Source organism: Anomalospiza imberbis, chromosome 7 (genome assembly GCF_031753505.1).
Source record: "Anomalospiza imberbis isolate Cuckoo-Finch-1a 21T00152 chromosome 7, ASM3175350v1, whole genome shotgun sequence".
NCBI lineage: Eukaryota > Metazoa > Chordata > Aves > Passeriformes > Viduidae > Anomalospiza > Anomalospiza imberbis.
The window spans coordinates 29394499-29411266 of NC_089687.1; the positions used below are offsets into that span (position 1 = coordinate 29394499).

At 38.2% G+C, this 16768-nt stretch overlaps 1 long non-coding RNA gene across 1 annotated transcript in view; it reads right to left on the reverse strand.

Annotated features, from left to right (window-relative positions):
* LOC137477628 (uncharacterized) overlaps positions 1–16454 on the reverse strand; it is a 61809-nt gene extending 45355 nt beyond the window's left edge. The window contains exon 1 of the long non-coding RNA XR_011001106.1: positions 16321–16454. This is a non-coding gene — a long non-coding RNA (uncharacterized lncRNA). The remainder of the gene's footprint in view (positions 1–16320) is intronic.
* Between the last annotated feature and the right edge of the window lie 314 nt (positions 16455–16768).

Genomic DNA, 16768 nt, shown 5'->3' on the forward strand with positions numbered 1-16768 from the left:
AGAGTAAGTTGCTGTCTTTTTTAAGGGAAGAGGAATTTTAACCACTCCTATGCTGGCCATTTTGTTATAAGCCATTGTACAAGAATGTCTTATTTATAGTTACTGTGCTCAACACCATCTAGATAATTTCTTTTACTTCAATGAGCTGTTCTGGAAGCTATGGAACAATCTCTTAAAATCTTATGCATTATAATTCTGCACTGATATAAGTATTATAATGAACGCTGTAGGCTGACACAGGACAGCAAGTGCTGGCAGAAATTTTACAGTCAAGATCTGCTGCAGAGAGGCAGGGCCCAGCTGGAAGTGTTTTACAGGGAACTGCTCATTGTGAGTCCTCATTAATGCTTAACTGGAATGGAACACTCATGGAAACTTGTAAAAAACAATTTAAAAATAATTGAATTCAAAGTTATGGGACACTTAAAATGGTCTCTAGAAACCAGTGAGCAAAAAACAAGGAAGGATAAAGATGAAACAAGTGGCTTTTTGTTGCCTTAAGAAGCCATCCCCTCTGAACTGGCTAGATCCACTTGAGAATGATTTTAGCTTTATAACAGTGAATTGCCAATAATTGCACTAATGCCACCACTTACCATAAGTTTCAAATGAATGACTCATGGCTTAAAACACCAAGCACCTTTCGAACTGAATTTCACATGCATGTTTGAATAAAAAAATGGGACAATTAATACTAGTACTAATTAGTACTAGTACACTTAGTTTTAGTACTACTAATACTTAAATGTTAAAAATTAACAGCTATTGTAGATACATGTATTTTTGATTTTACTCTTCTGCAATAAGACTAATGAAATGAAAAGGATTTGAGCTATCAACTTGGAACTTTATTCAAAATTAAGTTTTTCCAGATTCCAATTCTCTTTCTTTAGTTGCAGATAAAATAGACATTATCTGTTAATAACTTCTAGTTATAGTGGAAGGTCTTACATAGTTCTCAAACATGGAGGAGTAATAATTCTAATCAAGTTCCTTTCTTCTTCTTCGGGAGATCAATAACATTTTGTGTCTGATGAGGACATGGACCTACAAAGATGCCAAAGCAAACTCTGCCTTACAAAAGGAAATGAGTACTACATTTTCTATGTGATTGGATGTCAGGTCACATCATAAACAGAATATTCTGAAATAATATCCCTGCTTAGTTTGTGTGTTGCAATTAGAGATGGTCCAGAGACAAGGAGAATACCAAGAAACAGGCAGATCCATGCTAAAATGCACACTGAATAGCAATCCCTTTTCTTATTGTTATTTTAATACATCGAGTGGGTATCAGAGAGCAGCACGTGCTGTGCAATTTAGTGTTTGTCTGTTTAATAATGGCCTCTGTGGTCAGCAGCTTCACTGCTGGATCACAGTAATGGATGGTGTCTAATAATCATCTCTTATTCACCACCCAAATGGCAATTATAGCCATTTCCTCACTGGAATCTGCAATCTTTTCTTTATTTGGCACTAAAATTATTAGCTCTTTTAAAGAGTTGTAACGTGGATTAATCAATACAAAAGATGTTTATATAGTCCTGATAATGATCCATTATCCCTTAATCTGATTCTTGAACTTCCTAAGGGTATGAAGACATTTTTTATTCCCTTTTTAAATGAATATCATATCTTTAGTAATGGCACATGGAAAACCAAAGTAGGCACTCTCCCCAAGCTATATTATCTAAATCGTTTTGTCTTTCAAGTCAAAATTAATTTATGGCAAATAATTATATTCAGGAAAGGGAAGTAATAATGCAATAATGTATCTACCTAATACAAACAAGTTTAACGTGAAGCCTGACCCAAGTGTTTGCTTAAATGCTGAATTAAAAAAAAAAAAAAGGAGTTCTGTTTGGACGTGATAAATCCTGTCATCTGCTAACATTCCTGAAATAGTTAGTGGGGAGTGTTCGAATCTATCCCTAGACATGACTGTGCAGTGTGTGCATTGTAATCAGTACTACAGACGTGCTCTGTGATAACTTGAATATGATGGTTTGTCACTTTGAGTATGAAAGCCATCTCTTGGCGCAGTTTGGCTTTTGAATTCAACTTTGTGTTTGTTTTAACTTTGTAATTCTGTGATTAACAGTGTCATATTAAGTAATAAAATAAAAACAAACCAAAGAACCCCACCCAAGCCTTCAACACAGCACGGGAAGAAGAAAAACGTGTTTAATGAAGTGACTACGTGACAGAAATCGCACAGCAATGACCTGAGCAGTAAGTTCTTGAAGAGGCACACTGAATATCTGCAGTTGGGATATCTAGGAGATGGCTGTGAAAAACAAACTTAAATTTTAAAAACATTTAAAATAAAAATATTGATGCAAATTAATGTTGTCTTTTCTTTCAGATCCTTCTCATTGCAGCATCAGTATTGTGCTAACTGGGGTAACTATTTAAAGTTTTACAGGTCTGCTTTTGAGCAGAAAAGAAATGGATTTATGTGAACATGACTCTCACAATGATTAAACATTAATCCAGAGAAGAGGGAAAACAGTACGTGAATTATCAATTCTTTCAGGAAACTCAGATCAAACTGACTGTTTAAATCATAAAGAACAGTTTATTCTTCAAGAATTAATTCAAATAGGAAATGAAAGTACCAAAGCAAATTTTCTTTGTGATGAAATTCTCATACTTCAAGGTTCAGTGCCCCTACATAAAAGCATAAATATCTTTATCTCAGACTGAACATTGCATTGATAAATAGCATTGGAGGTTGTGCATCCAAGTGTAACATATGACAAAGTCTTGATTTCCCTGGAAAACTATTTTAAAACTTTTTTTTCTTTGTTTGGGTTTGGTTTTTCCCTTTATCCCCAAAAGCTCTTAAAAGTGTCATCTGTTTAATTAAAAGAGTTGCTGTGGGTTGTTACTTGAAGATATTAATTGGTGTGCCAGGTCTTGAAGCAGAATTATTTGAGAAAGGTAGAATAAACCTTACTGGTGAGAGTGAGTTTCTGAACTACCATGCAACATTAAGAGTATTTTAATAAAATTTCAAAAAATCAAAAAACGGTTGAAATTAGAAAGGGATCTCTGGAGGCCATCTCATGCAGTCTCCTTGCTATAGGAGAGCCACCTAGAGCTGTTTTCTCAGGACCATGTCTGGATAGTTTTGAGTATCTCCAAGGAGGGAGACTCCACAGTCCCTGTGAACAACTTTCAGCACTTAACCGAAATTTGGGTTGTGAGTTGGGTTTTTTCCACTACATCTTTCCTCAGCTTATTTAGAACAAGTGCTTTTTCAAAGGCAGTAAATCAAAACATGGCTACTGTGGTTCTTCCTATTTGTTGATGCAGAAAGAGTTAAACTGTTGCAACATTAAACATGGAAATATATGTCCATAACACAGTCATCTTGCAGTGACATAGTACATACTGTTTATTATCATGTTAATTTATACAACCTTTCTTCTTTAATAACTTCATTTGACATTCTAATAAATTTTCACCAGGAAAAATTTGGTTGGGTGCTTAACACACTCAATGAATTAACAATGTGTAGTTATTTTTAGTGATGATAATCAGCTGTGATTATTGACCAAGTCCAGCCTTGACTATATCAATATCAAACATGGCAAGATACAATTAAAGCCAGAATGATATACTTTACAGCAAGCAAGGTAATAAGAGCTGAGTTAGTATCTCAAATCAATTTCTACTAATAGGCACTTTAAGAAAATAATCAAAACTCCTTTACTCCAAATTGGGATTCCATTTTATCAATTTGTAACAGAAAATTCACTTTCATAGGCCATATTTACCACCACCTTCAAAGGAATCATTTTCCTTTTTCATTTATTCCATCATCATTCCATAAAACTTCACTCACAAACTTCAAAAAACATTCTGAGTTAATTTGACAGGAATTAGCTAAAAGGACAGTTCACTTAATAAGTCTCTTTGTAGGAAAAAGAAAACAGGAGTTGAAAATAGACCTTCTGAATTCAAGGCATTCTGGGACCCTATTGTTCCCAGGAGTCTATTTCCAAATATTTAACTTCTGTCTTTCTAATGAGAAAAAGATTCAGGTATTTTATATATATATATATATATATATGTTTACAAGCATGTTTATATAAGTGAAATATTCTCTCATTTCTTCTATGAGCTATCCATACACAGCCTTAAATGTGCAAAAGCACATTTGGGATCTAAGTCTTCTCTTTTGCTCTCTTTTCACCATAATCTGGTGAGGTCTTTGCTTAGAGGGACATAAGAGTTTATGGTGCATTTTGTTCATAACAGGAATATTACTTTGCTTTTCTAATTTTCAATAACACACACAAGGAGAATGTGAGGAGAAAACACATGTCAGCAAATACTTTCTCAGCCAGCCCTTACACTCAGTTTTTTTTTTAATCTCAGGAGCTCAGGTGTCCCTCTCTGATGCATGAACTGAAAATACAGACTGGACACCCTGAAGCTGCTGTTGCATAAGGGAGGAGGATACAGCAAGAGAGAGCATGAGCAAGTGGAGAGCAACACTCAACTCCAGCCCTCATGAATTCTGCTTGGTGCAAACAAACAAACAAGCAAACCAACAAACAAGAGCCTGGGTACCTACAGCAGATTCATCAATCCACTCCTGAAAGATGAATGAGCATTTTCATCTCTGCCTACCTTTTCAACATTAATGAATCATTAAATATTTTTTCTGGAACTCTCTGACCTTTCAATGATTAAGTAGCTGATCCCTATTGCACCATAGAGTATTTAATTACTTGGAAAGAACATTTTTAGAAATGGTAAAAACAGCCCCTTGAATGTCTTATATATATTATATTTAGATTATATATGGATTCCTGATAAATGTGGGATGGTACAACTGCTAAACTCCTACTTGAAAAGTCTAAAGCAATATTTCTTATCCAAGCTTCCAAATAAGCAGCATTTGTCAAATGGCTATGACAGGATGGCACGAATATAGTGTGGGAAGCACTAATTGTAATAAATCTAAGCTGGTAATTTTGCATTTAAGATCTTTTCAGAATCTTTTTTCTATGTAAATAATTTCCCTCTTATTTTTATAAAAATGAATTATCTGGAAATAAATAAAATAGTCCTTCCAAAGTGTCTTTCCTATCACTGTTGAGATAATTGCTTTTCAGAATAAGAAACTTTCTTATCTACACTCATCTAAGGAAGACAAGATGTTTTTACCTCAGGTAAGTGAAAGAATATTTCACTTATTCTAAATTCTTGGTTTAATTATTTGGTGATTTCTAGGACAGATAAAATTGATAGAAGTAAAAATGAAGGTTTCCGGCCAATCCTTTCCCTTATTAATACAAAAAACAAACAATCAAACATCCCAAATTCAATGTATCAACAATCCTCAGACACCTAGCAGGTAGCATATTCTGGGTGAGGTCTGCAGTCTCTCACTATAAATTTAAAAATCCCAGAACTATTTTATTAGGAAATGATCAGCAAAGACTTTGTGATAGACCAAATGGAATCAGAGATGAAAGAAGGGAAGGAGGAATGAAAGGTTAAAAGAACAACGTAATTGATAAAGTCTGGGAAAAAACACCCAGAAGCAGAATGTAATTTTAGAGAAACATAAGTGGTGGAGATAATGTCAAAGCTGGTTATTGGTTTTTGCACAGCACAGGTGATAGGACGGAAGGCACACACAGAAAATGGATCTTGGAGCCAGTCAAATTCCAGGGAGAGGAGGCTTTTCCTTGCACATTAATCCATTTATGGAAGGTGGAGGTCGCTCTTGTCATTGATTTCTGTTTGTCTCAACAATTAGATATTTTTTGGCAAAAGTAGGTTGTAAACACTGGCTGAAGCGCTGGAGGAATCACAATATCAACTTGCAGAACTGCAATTGTCTTTAAACAGCACATCTTACTGTGACTTGGACTTAGAATCACAGCTCATTTGAGAAACTATTTCCTAAAAGATTCCAAATTATTACAGTTGGATTTAGGTCACAAGATACTGAGTTAGGCTGGTTTTGAAATAGCACTAAGAAGAAAAGTCCTTATCTATTCATAGCATGCCACGGTACTTTGTACATTGTGTATATTAGTGCAGAACCTGGAGCATGCCAAGTATTACTTGGATATATCACAAAACACAATTAGAGTTTATAAAAGCTCTTGGCCTAATGGGAATAAAGAAGATTTTGTGTTCCTTTTAATTCCTTTAGCTACACTCCCTGTTCAGCAGCACGTTGCCAAGCAAAAACTGTGCTGTTTGGAACTGGACACCACAGCAAACCCACTGCTTGGGAGAGGCAGCAACAGTTTCACTGAATCAGCTTCTGGCAAAAAGGAAGAAATTTTATTTTTCCAGAAAATGCTCTTCTTGCTTTTTTTTTTTTTTCTTAGAACATCCAATAGTCATAACTCGCACCCTAGAGCAAGGAAAATCTATTTTTCTTTCAGAAGTTTTATTTAGTGTTTTAATATTGACCATTATGACTGTGAGGTTTCCTAACTCTAGCTCGTAAGCTGCTAGTCCTGGACCTGTGGAAACTCTGGACCTCCTGTTTCTCTTTTCACCTTCTGCCTTTCTGTACAAGCCCTATGTACAGGCTCAATATATAAAATCCTGCCACAAGTTGTCACCCCTGCTGTAGCCATTGATACCAACCAGATATTAAGGGTTTTAAGACTGAGGTAGAAAGCTCTATTTATACTTTTTTTTTTTGTAATATAAATAGAAATATAAAAGAGAGCTTTCTACTTAAAAGTCTCCACAAAAAGGGGGGACAGCTGCAGTTCAGAGATCCCAAGCTAGGCACATGCTGGAGGGAGGTTAAGCCACAGTCTTTAATTAGTAAAAAAATTCTAGATTTATCCTGCCATGTACAATTCCAGTGCTACTGAAGGGGCTGGTTCTGAGTGCCACCTGCCTTTTGTCCTCACTCTAACACAGTGTCCTCATTGATAAAACTGCAGAGCCTTAGACGAGTAAATCATATTATTAGTAGATTTAGTATCATCTTAATAGCAATTAGAAACCACTTTTTATAGTCTCCTGAAAGGAAAAGTGGCCTAATAGTTAACTGTCACCGAGTTGTGCTAAATGCCTGAACTATAACATAATATACATTTTAAGATTTATGTGAGGAAAAACTTTGAGTTTAGAGGCAGGGCTCTGTTTATGTCTGAAATAATTTTTTCCAAACTCTGAAACACACAAACATTAAAAAATCCCTCTGTAGCTTTTAGAAATAACTGAAGGGCAGTCCATCAAGGTATACATCAAGGAAATAATTCCCATGAGGGAAGACATCCATCCTAATAGTGTTTAATCAGGAAAACCAGGACAAGGTAAGATTATTCTGCTTTACAATGTGGGTTTTTTTTTTTTTTCTTTTAATCTGTTTCACCAAGAGTGGGTAATTTAATTTTAAAGGAACAGAAGTTCAGTGAGAGAAGTACACTCCTAAGTGTGTAATAGAAGTTGAAAAAATAGGTGAAACTCTTAGCTTATTCAAAGTGTCTGTAGGAAATCCACAGAGAAATGTCTGTGTTGGACTTCAATTTGTTCTGAAATTACAAAGGCTACCAAAAAGATTAAGAAGTGTCCTTGCACTGGGCAAAAGGCACAGATCTGGTGCAAGCAGAGAGCAAGGCTGGGTTTTGCTCCCTCCTATGGCTGGCCCTGTTCCCAAGCAGGGGCTGGATGGGGTCTGGTGGTCCCTGCACACCTCACGGGTTCTGTGCTCTCAGACTCGACCAACAGGGGTCTGAAGCCCAGAGGAAAGAATTTTGTATGCAGAACTAAAAGGTGCTCTTTCCTTTGATGTAAGGATACGAATCAGAAGTCCTCTCTTGGATTTTTCACAAATATTCTTATCCATAGCAACCTTAGCTTACACAGCAGTGTGCACTGTTCTCAAGGAGGTAGGTCAGTTTGATAAAAATCAGATTATTTCCTCCAGACAGACCTACATTAAGCAGTAAGTGATGCCATTTCTGTTCTGCTGAAATCTTCCCATACCTCTTTTTCATTTCCATGCAAGCCCCCAAACAGCTCCCTTTTTTCCCCAGTATTAATTTCTCAGTTTGCTCTGAACCACGAAAAACAAATGTCTTGCTTTGCCACTGCATTCAGGGAGAACCATTTGGGTTCAAACAGTTTCTGAATGGTAAAACTGTTGGACTCCTATGAAAAAAGTGGTAGCTCCATGTCTACAGCAGTGGGTTAGAGAACCAATTGCTTGTGAAAAAACTAAGTGCTAAATGACACTAGAACAAAGCAGAATAAGATGAAGTCATTACTTCAAAGGACTTTGAGAAGGATTGCAAGGAGTGTTGCCAGAGCCCCAAAACACCTTTTTCACTGGCTTCTCACTCAGATCCTCAGCTATGTCACTTCAGCTCTCAAATATATAAAAGCCTGTCTGTACCGGTATATAAAAGCCTCATTTTGGATGAGAAGAGGGCTCTGATTCAAGTATGATCAACTCAGGACCAAGGAAATTAAAACAATCCTGCCTGTAAAGAATTTGTTCTTCCATGAGAGAGTTTCTTAACACAAATTCAGCCAAATAAATTATTCTCAAGGGTCTGGCTAGCCATGTGTACTATATATTAATCACAAACATAGAATGGTTTGAGTTCAGAAGAGACCATAAATATCATCTCATTCCAAACCCCTGCCAGGGGCAGGGACACTTTCCACTAGACCAGCCAGGTTGCTCGAACCTTGCCTTGAACACTTCCAGGGATGGGGAGTCCACATCTCTGGACAACCACTTCCAGTGCCCCAGCACTCTTGCAGTAAAGAACTTTTTCCTAATATCTAATCTTCACCTTCACTCTGCCAATCTAAAGCCATTCCCTCTTGTCCTGTGATTACATACTCTTGTAAATAATCTCTCTCCATATTTCTTGTAGGCTCCCTTCAGATACCCAATCAGGTGATCCTGGAGCCTTCTCTTTTCCAGGCTGAGCAATCCCAGTTCTCTCAACCTTTCCTCAGAGGAGAGGTGCTCCACCCCGCTAATCAACTTGGCGGACTTCCTCCTCTATAAAAGATATATAGAGTAAAGAGGAACAAAAGGTTTAGTTGATAAGTCTGTGTTTGCTACTGGAGACCTACATCCAGTAAGGATTTAAAATGTTAGCAAAAATTATTTCATGAGACAAGCATACAGGCAGAAAGGTCTTACACTACTGTGTTGGCCTGAAGGAATTGCATATCCCAAGTCCCTAAGAAATGTAATCAGATGACATGAGAAATCCTCAAAACTGCCTTAACTGTGAGCACAGTTCTTCATCTTTCTTAAAAAAAAAAAAAAAAAAAAAAAAAAAAAAGTGAGGTCCAAAGTCCTTTTGTGGAATATGTATGGCCATTCTCAGCCAGTTACAGCCTTTCCCTGCTTGTCCTCCCCAAACCTTGGGCAGCTGGTGCCCAGCACCTCTTACCCAGGGGCTGTGCAATGCCAACGCCTTCTGCCAGAAAAGCACATGCAAGCAACCAGGAAATCCCTGCTTGTCTAAGTGTAGCTGTGACTGTCATGCTGATGAAAACTGGGCTTGGAAGTATTTTAGATGCAAAACAAGTAAAGACATAGGTTACAATTTCATTTCAGATCTTCAATCTTTGTGTGAGATGCAGTACACGTGCTCTGTGAACTCAGAATCTGCTATACCCTGAACAGCTTACACACAACAACATAACAGTTTTACACAACAACAGAAAATAATATGACAAACCTCTCCTATTTCTCACCCCCACTGAGTTTTTGTGCTGATATTTCGTCACCAGAGGAAGCAGTCACTTTTTTTTTAATTGAAGATTCCTGTGCATTATTGCCCCCTCCTCAAATCTGTCTTTACCCATGACCAGAGAGCGCAGACCAAAAGTCATGAACAAGTTCTTCACTCAGACTTTCTGAGCCCGAGAAATTTTTTTCCCCACACCTAGCTGCTGCAAAATAATTGTAATTTCCAATACATGCCACTTTCACAATAGAACAAATTTAAAATGCACACGTGCAGCTCTGTGAATATTTTCTTGCTAAAAATTCCCATCCTCAATGAAAAAAAACACCAGACTTTTGCTTTGAGTTATATGTGGAGTTGCAAAAAAAATTAGTAAACATTAGATTACTACTTCCCAGTAATAACCAACAACAAATATAAGTAATGAATATATTTTATGACATTGCTGCTCTTGCATTCATCTTGGGAGTGTTAGAATGTCTACATGAATTTTGCAGTCACGTCTTCATGTGAAGAAGTAATTTATGGCCTAGAGGAGTATGTGAAAGTGATTACCAAGATCTGAATCAGTTTAAACTTCATCAGAAGAAACATTTAGTAGAGCTTAATCTATCACTTTCTGGGTACACATATGCATTGGTCATTATGGTGGATTAGGATGGAGTTTCACTTTCAGTTATTCCATAAATGGATTTTTTACGCTTTATGTAGTACAGAGGACATAAATTATTTGGGAATAAATATGTCAATACATCCAGTTTATTTTTAGGGAAATTAATTCAAATGTTGTATTTTCTTAAGTATTGTTAGTGACTTGTAGTGACTTTGACAATTACACACAAAGAAAAAGCCTTTAGAGGCTATTCTATTTCTCATTTTCTCACTTCTTCCACTTTGGTCAAATGGTGCAGAAGGGATTTGGCTCAGCTTGAGCCATAAACTCTAAACCCAAATACTTTTGCTGTCTAAAGATAATAAAACCTTCCAAAGAACTATTACTACTTTGTTCTATTTTCTCAGTTTTACCTCCTGCATAATTCACTCACATAATTCCTATTTACAGCAGCTTTTGCAGGGTGGAATCCCATCTTCCTGCTGCACATAAACCCTGTGGCACTGGGGTTTTCTGAGGATGGAAAGCCGAACACAAAAACTCGCTCACAAAAAGAGCACCACAGTTAAACTGCTTTTTTCTGCAGTATTTAAGCAAACCACTGGTCCCTCCTTATATAAACACTTAAGAAATACCAAGATCTTTCCCTGTATGCAACATGCTCTCCCTGAGCACAGATTTATCACTTCTTGCTGATAACGTGCATGGACATCCACACAATCACTGAGCCCAACACCACACAGCCAAGACAGCAGTTATCTCTCAGAAACCTCTCAAAGCTGGGTCACTCCAGCTCTGCTGAGGCTGATGACCCCTCCAGCACACACAGACACACCTTTGCATGGCACAAAAAGTCAGAACATCCCCCCTGCCCCTCATTCCGAGGGGGCTGCAGTAATTCCAGCTGCCTGAGGGGGAAGGGGGACCACTGAGGAAAAGCAAGCACCATCCACAACACTAAACTGGTACTGAGATGTAAGCAGTGGAAAACTCTCCTGTGAGGTCCAGTGCAGAGTGTTCAGGGCTGAGTAAAATCATCAGGAAAGTTACCAGAGATTGACATCTTCCGCAAGGATAACATTAAAAATAGCTCCTCCACAAATCAGTAAAAAGTAAATTGTTGCCTAAACTGTACCATTCTTCCATGGCAGCCAGCACTTCACAGGTTTCTTTGTCTTGTATGTATTTTATGTGTTGTAAAAATCACAAGGCCATAACATTTCACTCATTGGTTTGGCTTCCTGGGAAGGCAAGGCTGTTCTTCTTGTCCCATTCCACCAGCACAAAAAACCCCACCTTCTCACCAAAATCCCTGCAGCCCCAGAGGCTCCTCTGAAGCCCTGAGAAGGTGGAATTGTCTTCAGCCACAGGTGTCCAGCATGTACATCAGCCACAGAAACCCAGCAGGAATGAAAGCACAGGAGCCCAAGAGTAATGAATCACCCAGAGCTGGCAGGAAATGGCTGCACTGCTGCTCTGACTGAAAACATGCCATTCTGGGAAGTCCTGCTCTTTTTTCCAGAGCCAGCTTAGGTACCTCCATGTGGATTTTTTCACTGCTGTGTAGGCACAGGAGCTATGTCAGAGGAAATCTGGATGTCTCTGGTTTGTACCCTCCTGTGTGATTTCAGCTAGAACAGTGGTGCAGCCACACCAGGGAGTGTTCTCCATTCAGAAAAAGCAGTTTGTGGGCAGAAGTGCTTTTTCAAAAGCCTTACTTTCCCTTCTGCTCCTCACTCCAAAGAGCCTCCACAGGAGATTTTGGTGTGCAGCAGCAGCGGCCTTCTACTAACCCATTTTCTTTAGTTTCATTTCACTGGCTGGTGAATATCAAATCACTCAGCTCATGTTTCTGTTACTTTGGAAGTGCAATTGTGACTTTTCTTTTTGGGCTATCTTCCAAGTTTTTTGCTGTATAGTAAATGGAGAAGGTAGCAGGCCAATAAAGTCTTATGTTAAATGAGGCTTAAGGTTTTCTTGTCGTCATGGTGAGTTATTATCTTTAAACAAGTCTCATTATTGCCATCACTTCCTGGGGGGGTATGCTGGGAAAGACAAAGAGTATTGGTAATAATGATCTGCCTCTGCTTTTGTTTTCTTTCTTGTCTGCTGCATGTGAACGTAATTCTTGACCACAGCATTTCTTGAAGAGATCCCATTCATTTATGAACATCACTGGTGACAAACCCAAAGGATCAAAAAAATCTCTTCTTCCCCTTGGCTACAACAGAAAGAAGTAACAGGGGAAATCTACAGCTAATGACATTTACAGCAAATTAGATTTTGGAGATATACAAGATTATTTCTCTTTCTCTAGTTGTAGACAATGTGGCATTTTAACAACAGGAGAAGCAGAGGGTTCACAACACCAGCAAATTTTAGAGATATCAACAGAAATTTGAACTCTCTGTTCAGTCCCGTTTTCTCATAGTTACTTTTAGGGTGGAAGGAGGGGATTTCATTTCCCAGAACTGCTGTTGTTGAAGATTTGCTTCATTCTGTCACCAGTTCATGGTGGAATGTCTTCAAACAGCAGCAGGCTGCACCATCAGCATGGGCACTGGGGGCAAAGGTTTAGTTCAAGCTTGCCAAGAGGCAGAGGGCTCCTAAACTCTGTGTTTTATTACCTGCCTTAACATACCACTAACACTTCATTAACATGTATAAGTTGAAACAATTTTATAATAGCACAGTTTTGGTATTAGTGAAATTGTCTAAATGGACTTAATGGTGATTCCCTTTTTGAGACAGGAATTTGTCTGTTTGCTACTTTAGCCACTTTGCAAATTTCCAGTGTCAAATGTAACAGCTTGCATTGCTTTTAAAAGAGGCAGACTAGGGCATTAAACACATACAAGTCCTGTAATGGTTAAGAGGGCCTATGAAAATACTTCAGATGTCCCCATCAGTTTATTTTAGATTGAAAGACATTATTCATAGCTATCAAAAAGGAAAAAAAAAGATTCTCCCATTGCGTTATAATCCCTATTCAAGGATTCAACACATAGAAGTTCACAGGAGGAAATTTATGCCTCTCATCATTTAGACAGGAGTAAGAATTGTGAGAGCAGCGAGCATAAAACAGCAGAGTTTGGAGGGTTCGGGAATTATAGGTTCCATCAGATAACAGAAAATGGGAAGGAGAAATCAAGTGATGACACAGGAAAACCAGTGCTCACACACCAGAGGCTAAAATACACATTAGAGAGGCACAGATCACATGATGGGAAGCATGTGTAAATATATCATACTCTTATATAAAATATTTTAGTGTTTTGTCTTTGCCTCTGACACTTCAGTGGATTTCTATTAAGTCACAGCTAATTGGCTGACAGCCCTGCGCTTTACATTTTGTGCCTACCATTACAATAGCTATGAATTATAGCAACTAACCATAGGTCATGTCATATCATATTACTTTGGTCTGACATGCAAATCATAAATCTTTTTCTTTTCCCCATTGCCACATCATGGAATATATATTTTGTGTTTGTACTTGGCCCTTCACAGCTGGCAAGCAAGTTCAGTGGCACTTGACTCTTATCCTGTGGTTAATTCCTCCAGTGAAAGGCTCATTCACTTGGCTGTAACAGAGCCTTTCCTGGTGATATTCTAGCTCAAATCCTGGATGAACAGTAAAATATATAAATGAGAATAAACAACACCGAGGTTAAAAGCCAGATCCTAAGTTATACTTAGAAACATAGGGGCAGGTGTGCATTTCTTAGGGTTTTACATAAGTTCTCTTTTACTGTGACCTTGCTTCTCATACACAATGGTTTCTAAATGTAGTAGTAACAATGAGACATTTTCAAATTACAGTGTTCATATAATCAGACTCCAGTACCCACAGCAAAAGATACCCACAAGATTTGGGGATTTCTCTGTTGCCTCCACAGAGATTTTTGAATCCTTCATTGAAGCACATCCTCTCAGAATGAAACCATTGCTATTCATGTCAAAGCAAGTCCTGGTACAACTTGGCTAAGCCTACAAGTTGCTCTTCTGATACAAGAACACAAGCTGCTCTTCTAATAGCAGATATGCTTCAAAGTTCTACCCCTAGAAAAATCACTTTTCAGGTTTCTTTCAAATATCCATAAAGAAAACCCAAAGGAAAACAAAATGGACACCACCCCCACCCAAGAAAAGTGGCAAGAACAGAATGGAGGTATGTAGATATTTTTATCTACAGAAGTTGAGATGTGAGAAGTTGTGTCTCCCGCAGAGGCAGTACAGCAGTCTGCTAATACAGTGCCACGAGGAGCAAGGCCTGTGGTGTTATGGTACAGCAGAAATGAATCTGGCATCTGTCCTGACAAGCAGGATTTTGATGGAGGGTGGGCACAGAAGATAGGAAGGAGATAAAACTCTCAAAACAAAAGCCCATTCCACTAATGAATGTCCAGAGACAGCCAACGTGTCACCTGTAGGTGATCTATAGCTGCAGAGCACCTTGAACCAAACCTTTTCCAGCATCACCACAAACCATTGATTCCAGTATTGGCTGAGGAGATGAATATATGCATTAAAAGTAGAAAAATCTGAGGGTAAAAGAGATAATGAAGAAGGCAAAATATGAAAATGAAAACAAACCACTGTGACAGCAAGAATATATTCCCTGTAGTTTATTTCATAATTTTTATTTCCCATCTAGATTCATATCTGCAGTATACAGATACAGCTTATCTCACTCTGTGTCTCTAGAAAACAAAGAGTCAGTAGAGAGAAGGTACAAAAACTCATTTAAAATTGTGCATTGAAATTTATGCCACAAGACAGTGTTTACTGTCTCCATCACTCTCAGTTTTGAGAACGTGATTCAGCCAAGCCTACAAGTAACCCAGCAAGACCTGCAGTAACTTCCACAGGGTCCTGCTGAATTTCTCTCACTAAATGGTAAGGAGGAACCCTCACATGAACATAATCATCTGCATCCAGACCCTCATTTTCAAACAGCTTTTGGGAAGAACAGAGGAAAACAAGAACCCACTATGTCACAAACTTTGTCAAACTGGACCTGCCATTATTAGTCTCTAAAATATCTTTTAGCATAGCTTCTCTCAGAACTGTAGTAAAAAACACCTCTCTGTTCCCCACTCCAAAGAAGAGGTCTCAAGAGACATGATCTGCACCATCCCTGCAATGCTGACTGCTGAGGAGGGACCCAGGGTGCTGTCACAGCCAAGCTGGCAACCACACTGTTGCCTGGGTGTCTCCACACAGCTGCTTGCAGAACTGTGATAGAAGAATTAAAATAAAAAAGCCTGTTACAAAGAGCAAACCTCTGCTTTTATTCTACACACCCACTACAAATCTCTTGGCACGAATCACTTAAAATTTGCCTACGTTATTCTGCACACTATTTAAATCTCTTTGTACAACAGCCTTGAAAAATTAGCAAAGGAAAACACAAGTAATGTACCAAGCTTGAACCTGAACACGTGGATCCCAGGGCCTGGAACATCAGCAGGACAATTTCACCTGCAGCTGGAATTGATCCTTCCTTCCTTGCAAGAGAAGGCAGACCAAGAGGATCAGATGCTTTTTGCTTTGCCCATGAACACTTTTCTAACCCACATCTGTTATAATTTTCCTGTGAATGATGTTACGTGGCACCTCACATACACTTAAACAACAGAATACATAGAATTTGACTATAGTGGTAATCTGACTTGCAGAATACTGTCTGTCGCAGAGGAAAAAATGTGTTTGCCATCACTGTGTGGGAACCAGCCTATGTTGACTTTTTAATGCCGTTTTTTAAACTTGTTCTAAATAGTTGTATTTTAAAACCCCTCAAAACAGCATTCCTGTGTTAAACAGAACTGTGATGCTTTCCCCCACTGTTTGCAATGTAGCGTTTAAATTGCAAAGAATGACAGACGTTATTGTGAAGGAAATATACAGAGAAACATAAAGGCTCCTTCCCTACGCTTCTATTTCTTAAACACCATAAAATAATAATAAAATGAAAAGGTCAAACCCTTTTACCTTCAAACCAGACAGATAAATGCATGCAATTGCAGCCTGCAAGTGGCTTAATCATACCCCAACCACTGCTCTACGTTTCAGTTCAGAAATCATTGTCTTTTCACCTAGACAAAAACACAATAGTTTGTGCATTTATAGTGCTCTTCAGCAAGTACTTCATCATGCACCTTCCCTTTGGAAAAGGCTGTCCAAAACTCTATATTTAGCCATCACAAACACGCTAGTCTTAATCTTCTTGGCATAAATGTAGAAGGCTGTCATCTCCTGAGAATCAGCTGGGATTCTGCCTCAATGTTTTTTCAAGTGATAAAGCAAAACTCCAGTGTCTTATCTAGCATTGAACTAACAGAGTGTTAGCCACATGGGAAGAGGACTTTAAACATTCATTAATGTTTTAAAAAAGGGTCGTGAAATGCAGTCAAATAACTGTGCCCGAGGTTAATTTATG